General features: G+C 38.1%; 1 protein-coding gene across 2 annotated transcripts in view; it reads left to right on the top strand.

The window, feature by feature from the left end:
* The window catches only part of LOC131109868 (zinc finger MIZ domain-containing protein 1-like), a 128878-nt gene that overhangs the window by 47074 nt on the left and 69514 nt on the right, over nt 1–12290 (top strand). For both annotated transcript variants that reach the window (XM_058062314.1, XM_058062315.1), the window contains exon 4: nt 4188–4287. The gene's annotated coding sequence lies outside the window, so the exon portion shown is untranslated. The remainder of the gene's footprint in view (nt 1–4187; nt 4288–12290) is intronic.

Genomic DNA, 12290 nt, shown 5'->3' with positions numbered 1-12290 from the left:
CAACATAACAGACCTCTTATAATTTGAAGTAAAAATATGTTTTTAGATAAGTTTGTGATTGTTTGATAGCTAGCTCAGTCTTGGATCACCGACATGCTAGCTCATCGGCTAGCAAAGAACACAAAAAAATTATAAGAGGTCTATTATGTTGAAGTAAAAATATGTTTTTAGATACGTTTGTGATTGTTTGATAGCTAGCTCAGTCTTGGATCACCGACATGCTAGCTCATCGGCTATCTAAGAACTCAAAACACATTATAAGAGGTAAAAATATGTTTTTGGATAAGTTTGTGATTGTTTGATAGCTAGCTCAGTCTTGGCTCACCGACATGCTAGCTCATCGGCTATCTAAGCACACAAAAAAAAGAGGTCTATTATGTTGAATTAAAAATATGTTTTTAGATAAGTTTGTGATTGTTTGCTAGTGAGCGGGGTCTTGGATTACCGACATGCTATCGCACTGCCAGTTTATGAATGTTTTTGCTAAAATTAGCCTCAAAGAAAATGGTAAATAGACTACTAGACTATTACGTGGGCTGCACAGTGGATGAGTGGTTAGCATGTTGGCTCGGAATTAGCCTACTGTTGCGTTAGCATGTCTCTCCTCATCATTGAAGCTGAAAAGCCTCTTTCGTTTTTTCCTGCCATATTTGCTTATGTATTTTCACCCTATTGTGTTTAGCGGTTGAAATGCAAATGTGTCGCTCGGCGGGTGCAATCGGGGAGTCCGTATTGTCGGGCCGGCTAGCGAGCAGAGGTTACGCGAGCGCTTTCTCTGTCGAGGATGACTGCTCTTCATTCAGCCAGGAAAACCCTAATGCAGAACGTCGCAGCCACAGCAGGGATTTTTGACTCCATGAGGACCCAATTAAACCTGGGGGGGGGCCTCTCTGAAGGATAATAACAATGATAAATGCACCTCAGTGGCTGCCTCGCTAAAGTGGCACAAATGTTTTTTTTTTTATGTAATTTACTCCCGGTATCCGTTTTTATTTTTGCACTATCAGGATGTTGCTAAGGAATTCTGATGAGTTTGCTTATATTGGTGTTGTCTTGGGATGCATTGATCCCCCCCCCCCCCCCCATATGTGGTACAGACCAACTACTGTAACCTGACCCATCACAGCACAATGCAGTATAGATACCGTCATGCCTCATAAACCAGCAATGTATTCTAAAATATGTATTTTTGAAGGCATGTGATTAATTTAATAGTGCATTTTATACACCTTACCTAAAAGCGTAGGGGTCTGGACCTGGTCTTCGGCGGCCAAATCTGGTTCTTGGGAATGTTTAATTGTCATTTATAAACATAGTCGGGCTCATCTCAGCTCACAGTTTGGGTTCTGGAACCAAACTCCTTAAGAGAACCTGGAACTTGTTCTACTCTGGAGTTACAGGGGACAGGCGGCGAACTGATGTGGGCTTAGTACTAGCCCACCGGCCCGGTACCTCTATGTTGGAGTCAACTCCAGTGAACGATAAGGACATTTCCCTACGCCTCCGGGTTGGGGAAATGGTCCTGACTGCCGTTTGTGCAAACAACAGCACCAAAGAACAGTTCATAGTACCCAACCTTCTGGCGACTCAGTCATTCTAGCTGGAGACTTGAACGCCATGTGGATTGGGAGGAACGGTCTCCCCGATTGTGAACCCGTTTAATGTGATGTTATGGATAGAGTTAGTCCATAACCAACACCAATGTTCAAACACTTGGCACCAGGACTCCGTAGGCCACAGGTCTATGATCGACTTTGTGGTATGATCCGGATACGCAGGTGAAGATAGGGGCTGAGCTGTCAACTGATCTCTACCTGGTGATGGCTTGGATTAGATGGGGGGGGGGGGGGGGTGCCAGTGAGATTGTGCTGGGGGTCTTCAACAGATAGTTTCAAACCCAGATCTTCCAGAACTCCTGACTGTGTGGCCAATATGGTAACCGGCCTTTTCATTAGCATGTTAAATATGAAATTAATTAAATTAAATTAATTAAATATTATGTTTTTATTTATTTTTATTTCTTATTTATTTATTTATTTTTTTAAATTTTATTTTTAATTTTATTAGCATGTTAAATAGAATATAAATATTCTAAATATAATTAGCTTCATAGTCTTGGATAATGGAGAGTGTTTCCCTTTGTTTACTTTAATTGAATAAGTGTAATTTACACTGTTGGTAGGAAATGACCAAGAATAAAAAAAAAAACATGGTAACCACAAGCTCACCGTGTGGCCTTTTTATAAGCATGTTAAATATGAAATTAATTAAATTAAATTAATTAAATTAAATTAATTAAATATAAAATTTGTATTTATTTTTATTTATTTTATTTTATTAGCATGTTAAATATGAAATTAATTAAATTAAATTAATTAAATATAAAATTTGTATTTATTTGTTATTTCTTATTTATTTATTTTATTTTATTAGCATGTTAAATAGGAAATTAATTAAATTAAATTAATTAAATTAAATTAATTAAATATTATTTTTTTATTTATTTCTTATTTATTTATTTTTTATTTTATTAGCATGTTAAATCAAATATAAACATTCTAAATATAATTAGCTTCATAGTCTTGGATAATGGAGAGTGTTTCCCTTTGTTTACTTTAATTGAGCAAAGTGTCATTTACACTGTTGGTAGGAAATGACCAAGAATAATAAAAAAAAAAGTGCTCCTTCTTTGCTAACAAACGTGTGCGTCTTCCTCATTTACCATAAGTATGTACCATATTTTCCCACATGTACCGACCGTATGTATGCACTTTTTTCCAGCAGTTATCAGTTACGGCTCATGGTTTCACTCTGCCACTCACTCCTCTCTGCGTGCGCTGCTGAGCCGTGTTATTGTGTTTAAACAAATCAATTCTGTTGCAGTTGAGCTTTTTTTTTGTTTTTTCTTTTTAAAGAAAAAAATAAATATTTCTCTCACCCCCCCCCCCCCCCCCCACCCCCCATACACACACACACACAGTCTCCCTCCCTCTCCATCCCCCCTGTTATTATCAACTGTTTGCCGTGCAGACGCATTGATTTCTCACAGCTCGGGAAAAGCTGTTGATGAATAGTGCTGAGGTATCTGGAGAGAGTCTGGCTTTTTAAAGAAAAGAGCCTTGTTCCACCACTTGTTCTCCAACCCCCCCCATTCCAACCCCCGCCCCCAATCTACTTTGTCTTCTCACACATGGGTGAAACAATCTTGCCAGGAGGACACAAGGGATTGTTGGCTTTTTTTTTTTTTTTAGTGTTTTCCTATTAGGAGCGTTTAGACATTTCCTGTCAACCCAAACATTGAGCTGATCCACTCGGATGGATTTTTCCAAGCTTGACGTCTTATATTCCTAACTGGAGTGGAAATAGTAGACAAACTGCAAAATCAAGCATCAGACAGGAATGTCGTTTGTTTGATTACATGCAAAAAAAAAAAAGCAATTTGTTTTTCCAATTATTTTTATTTTTATGTACTTTTAATGTTTTAATTTATATGAAACTTTGTGTTGCAGTGGCACCAAATGAGAAGGAAGAAATGTTACATTTGGAATAAAAGATGATAATAATAATAATTGGAATTTTTTTTATAACTAATACATTTTATTTTTATAGTTTTGTTGTTTTTGTTATTTTTTTTTCCAGATTTTTGGCCAACTTTAAGTCGCACATCACAAGTATTTCTTTAATTAATTTAATTTAATTTAATTAATTGAACTTTAATCAAAATTTTTTTGTTGTTGTGATGACATAAATTTTGATGATTTAATTTGATTTGATTTGATCTACAGATTATGTTTCCGTTTTCAGAACTTCAAATGAATTGATTGAGTGATTTAGAATTGTAACATATTTTTAACGTACTTGTATCATCACTAGGGATGTCCGATATAATCGGTACCGATAATATTCGGCCCAATATCGGTATCAAAATGTGATATCGGTCAATAATATAATACCGATATTTAAAAATATGCAACACATATGTGTTCATTCCACCACAGGAGATATGTCATATTACACATATCGTTATCGGCTGATATTGGTATCGTAAATTGGGAGTTGGACGATATCGGCATATCGATTTTCAGCAAAAAAGCCAATATCGGACGTCCCTAATCACCATCCTTTTTTTGCACATGTACATATATATTTAACTTTAAACGACTTTTCCCTGCTTTGTTTATTTCTAGGAACAAAAGACGGAGTGCTGGGGTTTCTTCTCCCGCCGTGTTAATGGGTGGGGGGGTCTTCCGAGGAGAAGAATCGAGAAAGATTAACGCCGAAACACAGGTGAGTCATCTATTTGGCTATGCCGGCGAATCCGGTGGGCGCCTGAGTGGAGTTAATTCGGTTCTTTGAGGTGATGGCTTGACAATCAACTATTATGATGTTATTTTTGTTTTGCTTGTAAGCTAACCCAACATTGTTAGCCTTCTAAAGGCCGGGAATTGATTTTTTCGGAATGTTAGCATCGGATTTTTGAGACAGATTGCACACTTGTATGTTGTCCGTGGAGGTCTTTTACCAAGCTACGGATACAATATGCTAACATGCTAGCTGATCTGCTATCTGGTAACGTAAACGTAACGTAAAAATACAGTTTTAAATTTGTGTTGAAGTTTGATAGTTTGATAACTAGCTTTGTCGTGGATCGCAAACATGCTAGCTCATCGGCTATCTTGTTTATTAATGTTTTCGCTGAAATTAGCCTCGCAGAAAATTCCAAGTGGACTAGTCTGTTACTAACTAGCAGTAAAAATATGCTTTTCGATACGTTTGTGTTGAAAATTTGGGATTTTTTTGATAGCTAACATGGTGTTGGTTTGCGGATACGCTAGCTCACTAGCTATCTGAGACCTGTTTATGGATTTTGCTGAAATTAGCCTCAAGGAAAATTGTAAATAAGCTATTATGATGCTAACATTTATGTCTCCCTGTTGTGTTCGAGTTCCTGTTTTATGCTGTTATTTTTTTGGCATTACTTCCTGTTCGGTTCTGTGTTTCCATGCTTTGTTTTTGTGTCCTCGCACCTTGTTATTGTCTGTGTTACGGTTTATTATTGGTATACCTGCCACGAATTCTAAAAAAAAATGCCTTTTTATGGGACGTTGTGGAGGTTTGTTATTGTGTGCTAGCAAGCGTTGTTCTGAATTGCTAGCATTCCGGCTCATTGGCTATGTAAAACCTGCAATTAATTTTTATGTTTTTTTTTGTCGAATTAGCATTTAATGCTAACTGTTAGGAACCTATTATCTTATTAACTGAGAGTACCAATATATTTTGGATTAATTATAGGGATATTTTTGATTTTGTGACGACCTGGATTATGCTAATAGGCTAGCTCACGGTAGCTTTTTGATTGGGAGTTGTATTAAATTCATATATATAAGTTTATATGCAGTATATGTGGTACTTTTTGGGGTACTAATTTGTTTTGCAAATTAAAAAAGTTAATGAAGTGAGTGGTACTTATGGAAGTGTTATGGAACTATGGAACTAAGACCTGATGAATAATTGCTTTCCTCTGTGAAATGTAAGGGACGGACATTCTTTGAAAGGAAAAGGGGGGTTGGGGGGTGTAGGCGGGGTGGTGTGTTACAAAAAAAAAAAAAATCCCCTTCCTGTCAGTGCTCTCTCTTGTGAGATCTGGAACTGATAAGTGTGAGAGGCCTCTGCTAACCGAACAGGAAGGATAAAGGCTCTGGCCTTGGAGGGACCCCCCCCACCCACCCACCCACCCACTGCCTCTGCACACAAGTCTACCTCCACTGCACAAACAAAGGGAGCAGAGAGGGAGGGAGGGGGGGGGCGACCTGCCACCAAAACTTCAGCTTGCAAAACATCCAAGGCTTGCAGTTATCGTCGCAATGAGGTTTTTGGAGTATGATAACACAAAGGTATTTTTCTCAAAAGCAAAGTCCAGTCCCGGTTTAAAGTGGACCTAATATACTTTTCCCACTTTTCTGACCTATAAATGTTCTTAGAATATTGTACCATCGTGTTAATTGATGCCAAAGTTTCAGATAATGAGTTTGGGATGGCTCTAAACACTCGGTTTCGGACAGTTTTTTCTAACACCGGCTCACTGTGATGTCACAGTGAGAGGGACGTCCTTATGTGAGTTCATACACAGTAAGTCAGGGGTCTCCTGACTCTTAAACACTTTTCAAATAGCTCCCCAAAGGGTTCATTCATGTATTATCAACTCTTCTGCTCACAATTAGAAAGTGGGGTTCGGCAGTAGTTCGTAAGTCCTCAGAAGCGCAAAAAAAAAACAAGGAAATACAGTCGGAATAGGTGCAGATTCTGGAAGATCTACAAACCCTTCAGTACAAATTATTGTACGGCGCTGCTCTATAGGAGTCGTATCGCCCAACCCGAACAGTTTTGCTGGAAAGAACGACCAATTGTGCATTTGGGATGGCTCTAAACCAGGGGTGGGCAAACTACGGCCCGGAGGCCACATCCGGCCCGCCAAGTGTTTCAATATGGCCCGCCTGTTTTTTCCAAATATTTCATTTGAACTCAACATACAACCTGGCATCCACTTTTTGATGGTTGAGGTATAATAATAATAATAATAATAATAATAAATAATAATAATAATAATAATAATAATAACAAATAATAATAATAATAATAATAATGTTGTCAATAATGATAATAATACTACTATTATATTAATATTGTTGTTAATAATATTAATATAATAATGGTAGTAATATTACAAAATACTCCTGGAAAAAGGAGCACAAGCACAATAATAGTAATACAAATAATGATAATAATACTACTATTATATTAACATTGTTGTTAATAATATTAATATAATAATGGTAGTAATATTATTATTATAACAAAATAATAATAATATAATAACATTACTATAACTAATAATAATAATAATTCTAATAAAAATAACAATAATAATAATAATAATAATACATTGAGAAACACACTTTACATCAAATAAATGATTTCAAAGTGCACATATAGCAGATTGCATGACGCTTTTACATGTAAAATATGTGTAAAAATATAGGTGTAAAAATGAACGGTTACGTGTAAAATACTACATAATCCCCCCCCGTCAATTTTGTTAAATTAATGCGGCCCACGAGTCAAAAAGTTTGCCCACCCCTGGTCTAAACGCTTGGTTTCAGACAGTTTATAGCAAAAGAACACAGGGTGGGGTGTTAAGGTAATGTAATATAAGGTAATGTCTCAACGTTTTGTGTCATTAATGACCAGAATACTACATATCGCGTTTATTTCAATATGTTTTGACTTATAATAGACAATAGTCTATAGTCCTGTCGGACATGCTATGGCATGACTTCATGGGATGTTAAGGTAATGTAATATAAGGTAATGTCTCAACGTTTTGTGTCATTAATGACCAGAATACTACATATCGCGTTTATTTGAATATGTTTTGACGTATAATAGACAATAGTCTATAGTCCTGTCGGACATGCTATGGCATGACTTCATGGGGTGTTAAGGTAATGTAATATAAGGTAATGTCTCAACGTTTTGTGTCATTCATGACCAGAATACTACATATCATGTTTATTTCAATATGCTTTGACGTATAATAGACAATAGTCTATAGTCCTGTCGGACATGCTATGGCATGACTTCATGGGGTGTTAAGGTAATGTAATATAAGGTAATGTCTCAACGTTTTGTGTCATTAATGACCAGAATACTACATATCACGTTTATTTCAATATGTTTTGACTAATAATAGACACTAGTCTACCATGAAACAGCGATCATTTCTTGTGAAATTCCGTGATACAGCGAGGGATGAATTCATCGAATTTCGATCTTTTCTTTGTGTTGGCATGAACTGAGTATTTCTGTCCTGGGCACATTTGATTCAGGCCCAGGAAGTTTGCTGCCTAAACATAATTACTAAACATTGAAAGCAATGTTTAGTATAAAATGTGTCATACAGTAAATATTGCTATTCTGAATATACCTACAAGAAAGTATATTAACAATAAATAAATAATACATTTAAGAAGCCAAAAGCTTCTACACGAAATGGGCCTTTATTTTTATCCTGCCGGACATGCTATGGCATGACTTCTTGGGGTGTTAAGGTAATGTAATATAAGGTAATGTCTCAACGTTTTGTGTCATTAATGACCAGAATACTACATATCATGTTTATTTCAATATGCTTTGACGTATAATAGACAATAGTCTATAGTCCTGTCGGACATGCTATGGCATGACTTCATGGGATGTTAAGGTAATGTAATTTAAGGTAATGTCTCAACGTTTTGTGTCATTAATGACCAGAATACTACATATCATGTTTATTTCAATATGCTTTGACGTATAATAGACAATAGTCTATAGTCCTGTCGGACATGCTATGGCATGACTTCATGGGGTGTTAAGGTAATGTAATATAAGGTAATGTCTCAACATTTTGTGTCATTAATGACCAGAATACTACATATCACGTTTATTTCAATATGTTTTGACTTATAATAGACAATAGTCTACCATGAAACAGCGATTATTTCTTGTGAAATTCCGTGATACAGCGAGGGAGCGATAATCGAACCCCGATATAGCACGGAACGACCGTATATTGTGAATAGCAGAAGTGTTTGTTTACCTAAATTAGTGCTTCTCAAATAGCGGGGCTCGGCCTATCCGGTTATTCGTTTAATCGCAACAACAAGATTCAGATGAATCAATTAAGAAAATTGTCGTTACTCGCCGCCCTAATTTCCTGTATATTATCACATATTTGCTCCTTTGTGTCCAACTCGGATGGAATACATCAGGTGGAAGACATGATGCCCGTTGAATCGCTTCCGTTTTGCGCTCTTTCAGTCGAAACAATCAGTCTGCTTCTAGAACAGACGTTAAGTGAATTAAGAGCACATGAAGTGTCGCTCTGTGTCGACATAATTATATTATGCTCTAATATGCCTTTGACTCTCTACCCGTGAATAACTTGTCAATTTCTCTTAGACGCTGATGAATAGCCTGAAATGTGTCTTGCAAGCTGGGAAATTAATCAATGGCTTGAGGGCTTTAAGAAGAACACTTGGCGTCGAGTCTACCTCGATGTTCTTTTCTTTGACTTATGAGTGCATTAGCGAGGCTGCCTTCTGCCTAATGACGACCATAATATTGCATAGCGCTTTGTCACTCGTGGCTTTTTACTATGCTTTCATTAAGGCGATGAGTATATAAACAGTCGGGACTTCTTCTGTTGCTAATTCGCACCTCAAACAATTAGGAGAAATGGCTCAACCTGGAGTTAGACTATGCTCGGTTATTTAACTCAGTGTCAATGCTAGGCTGTGTCATATTTTGCGGACATACTGCAAAAAGATATCGTTTGCATGCTAACAGTGCTAACGCTAACACATAGCATAATAGTACTATTATGCTAGGTGTAGGCTATGAAAATGGTTATGAATGGGGCAATACTATTGTTAGCATGCTAGCAGTGCTAACTTGTTTGTTAGCATGCTAACACCTAGCATCAAAGTGATAAGTGTTTTATATACAGTAAACACTTACCACTATGATGCTAGGTGTTAGCATTGCTAGCACGCTAACATTAGCATTGTTGCATTTTAGCAATGCTAACAACTAGCATCATAGTGACAAGTGTTTTATATACAGTAAACACTTACCACTATGATGCTAGGTGTTATCTGTGAAAGTGGCTAAAAATGCAACAATGCTAATGTTAGCATGCTAGCAATGCCAACACCTAGCATAATAGTATTATTATGATAGGTGTAAGCTATGCAAATGGCTATGAATGGGACAACTAACTTGTTTGTTAGCATGCTAACACCTAGCATCAAAGTGTTAAGTGTTTTATATACAGTAAACACTTACCACCATGACGCTAGGTGTTAGCTATAAAAATGGCTGAAAATGCAACAATGCTAATGTTAGCATCCTAACAGTGTTAACATGTTTATGTTAGCATGCTAACACCTAGCATAATAGTGTTAAATGTTTTATATACAGTAAACACTTACCACTATTATGCTAGGTGTTATATGTGAAAGTGGCTAAAAATGCAACAATGCTAATGTTAGCATGCTAGCAGTGCTAACACCTAACAATGTAGTGGTAAGTGTACAGTAAACACTTACCACTTTATGCTAGGTTTTATATGTGAAAGTGGCTAAAAATGCAAGAATGCTAATGTTAGCATGCTAGCAATGCTAATGTGCTGAGCATATGTGTTGCATATTTTTATCTGGCCACACGTGCAAGTGGGGCGATTGTGGTGCATGCTTACCAAAATACATATGTTTATGATAATGCATTTATGATATATATTGTGGTCAATATGCGTGTAAATAAGCTATATATTTATCTTTATAGCATATCTATGGATTCATACCATGTATTGCGTGAAGCGGAAACCCTGGTTTCCTAACAGGAGACTTTAACGACGGGAGAGGGTTTTCAAGCACTGGCTTCTCTTTGGCACGATCCCTAGTCCCTTTGTTTACACTTCCTGTCGGTCACTTAATGTGTTTCAGTCGGGAAGTCAATATGCCTCCGTACCAAAAAGCCCTTTGCTACCGCCAGCTGAGTTTGTCTGATTTTTGCTTCCATTTTCGTCACCTTTATCTGCCAATCATTTGCAGTATCTTTGGTTCTACGTCCAGACTGGTGAACAAGTCCGGAATTGTGACTTTCATGCTGAGGCGCAGCGATGACAATCTGTCCGAAAGATGCTTATTGAGCCGTCCTGGCAAAAAAAAAAATGTGTTTTAAGAGGCGATGGTAGCGGAGTGTAAGTGAGTGCAAGTGACAGCAGAGTCTGAGCTTCCTCAGGGGAGGAGGGAGAAAGGCCGAGCGTGGAGGAAGGCGGGCGGGGCGGGGCGGCAGGCAGCAGGGTGGTCATGAATCATTCATGCACCTTGGGACTCTTTGCATAAGAGGAGCAAGCTGAGCCGGTAATGAAGTAAAGAGCGGATCACCTTTTAATGGCTCTGTTTGTCCTGTTTTTTTTATGTGCTTCACTTGAGCCTGGTTGGCTTTGGTTTTTTATTAAATGACAATACGCATTAGCATTAGCTCTCCATTGACTTGTAGGAACTATTGTTTACACTTGGAATAACGGGGGATAATTAGCACCACAGGTGTGCAACTGGTTAGGGCGACAGACGGCGACTTTGCCCGCCGAGTTGGGGCGCTTGTATCGCTAGTCAAAGATCCTGTATTTGACAAGTGTACTATGCTGCTGTTAAGGACCAGGAATGCTCAGCTGCTATTGAGGACCAACTGCAAAAGCGCTATTCAGAGATAGTAAGGACCTGCTGCAAAAACGCTTGTCAAAGATCCTCTTTTCGACACGAGTGCTCAGCTGTTTTGCAAAAAAAAAAAAAATTCAAAAATCCTACATATGACTGGAGCGCTTGCTGTTTTTAAGGACCTCACTTTGACTGAATTTTCAAGGCACTCTGATTATTGTGTTCTAAGGCTACATAAACACGGAACCTACCAAAATAAAGCTTAGACTCCCTTCTTTCATCAGAAAAAAAAGCTTCTTTCTACCCTTTTCCGTTCTTCAGTAATCAGTACTGGAACAGAGGAAAGTTTCAGGGAAATACAAGTTGCTCACTAAAAAAAAGTGAGAAAACAAGCTTTTTGTGATAAATTTCAAGCATAACTTTCACTTTGTTTTTTTTTTATGTCGTACGCAGGGATGCACGGCGTTCTAGTGGTTAGCGCGCAGACCTCACAGCTAAGAGACCAGGGTTCAATTCCACCCTCGGCTATCTCTGTGTGGAGTTTGCATGTTCTCCCCGTGCATGCGTGGGTTTTCTCCCACATTCCAAAAAACATGCTAGGTTAATTAGCCACTCCAAATTGCCCATAGGTATGAATGTGAGTGTGAATGGTTGTTTGACTATATGTGCCCCGTGCCCTGACTTCTGGTCAGAAGTTCTCCAAAAAACTCTGGGGTCTTGCAGAAAGTTTGACTTTAGAAGAATGGAAGCATCCTGTCCGAGTCCTTGCGTTGCATCAGGACACCACGTCAGAGAAACCTGTCTGCCTTGTCTTTGCCGTCTTTGTCTGTTGATGGTAGTCGTATGAGGCAGCCGGTCACATGTCCCCGCCCCCCCCCCCCCCCCCCCCCCTCCTCGCCTTGAGGTGGAGTACGGCAGCTGACTGCCTCCATCACAGGCAACTCCACTTTTGTTTGCTAAGCGTCACAACGGGGGCTGAGTCACAATCTCTCATTCGTGTTACTGGAAATATGACGCTTGTGGACATTCATT

This window comes from Doryrhamphus excisus, chromosome 22 (genome assembly GCF_030265055.1).
Source record: "Doryrhamphus excisus isolate RoL2022-K1 chromosome 22, RoL_Dexc_1.0, whole genome shotgun sequence".
Taxonomy (NCBI): Eukaryota; Metazoa; Chordata; class Actinopteri; order Syngnathiformes; family Syngnathidae; genus Doryrhamphus; species Doryrhamphus excisus.
The sequence above is the reverse complement of the archived record's forward strand: the minus strand, read 5'-3'. Positions and strand labels throughout refer to the sequence as shown.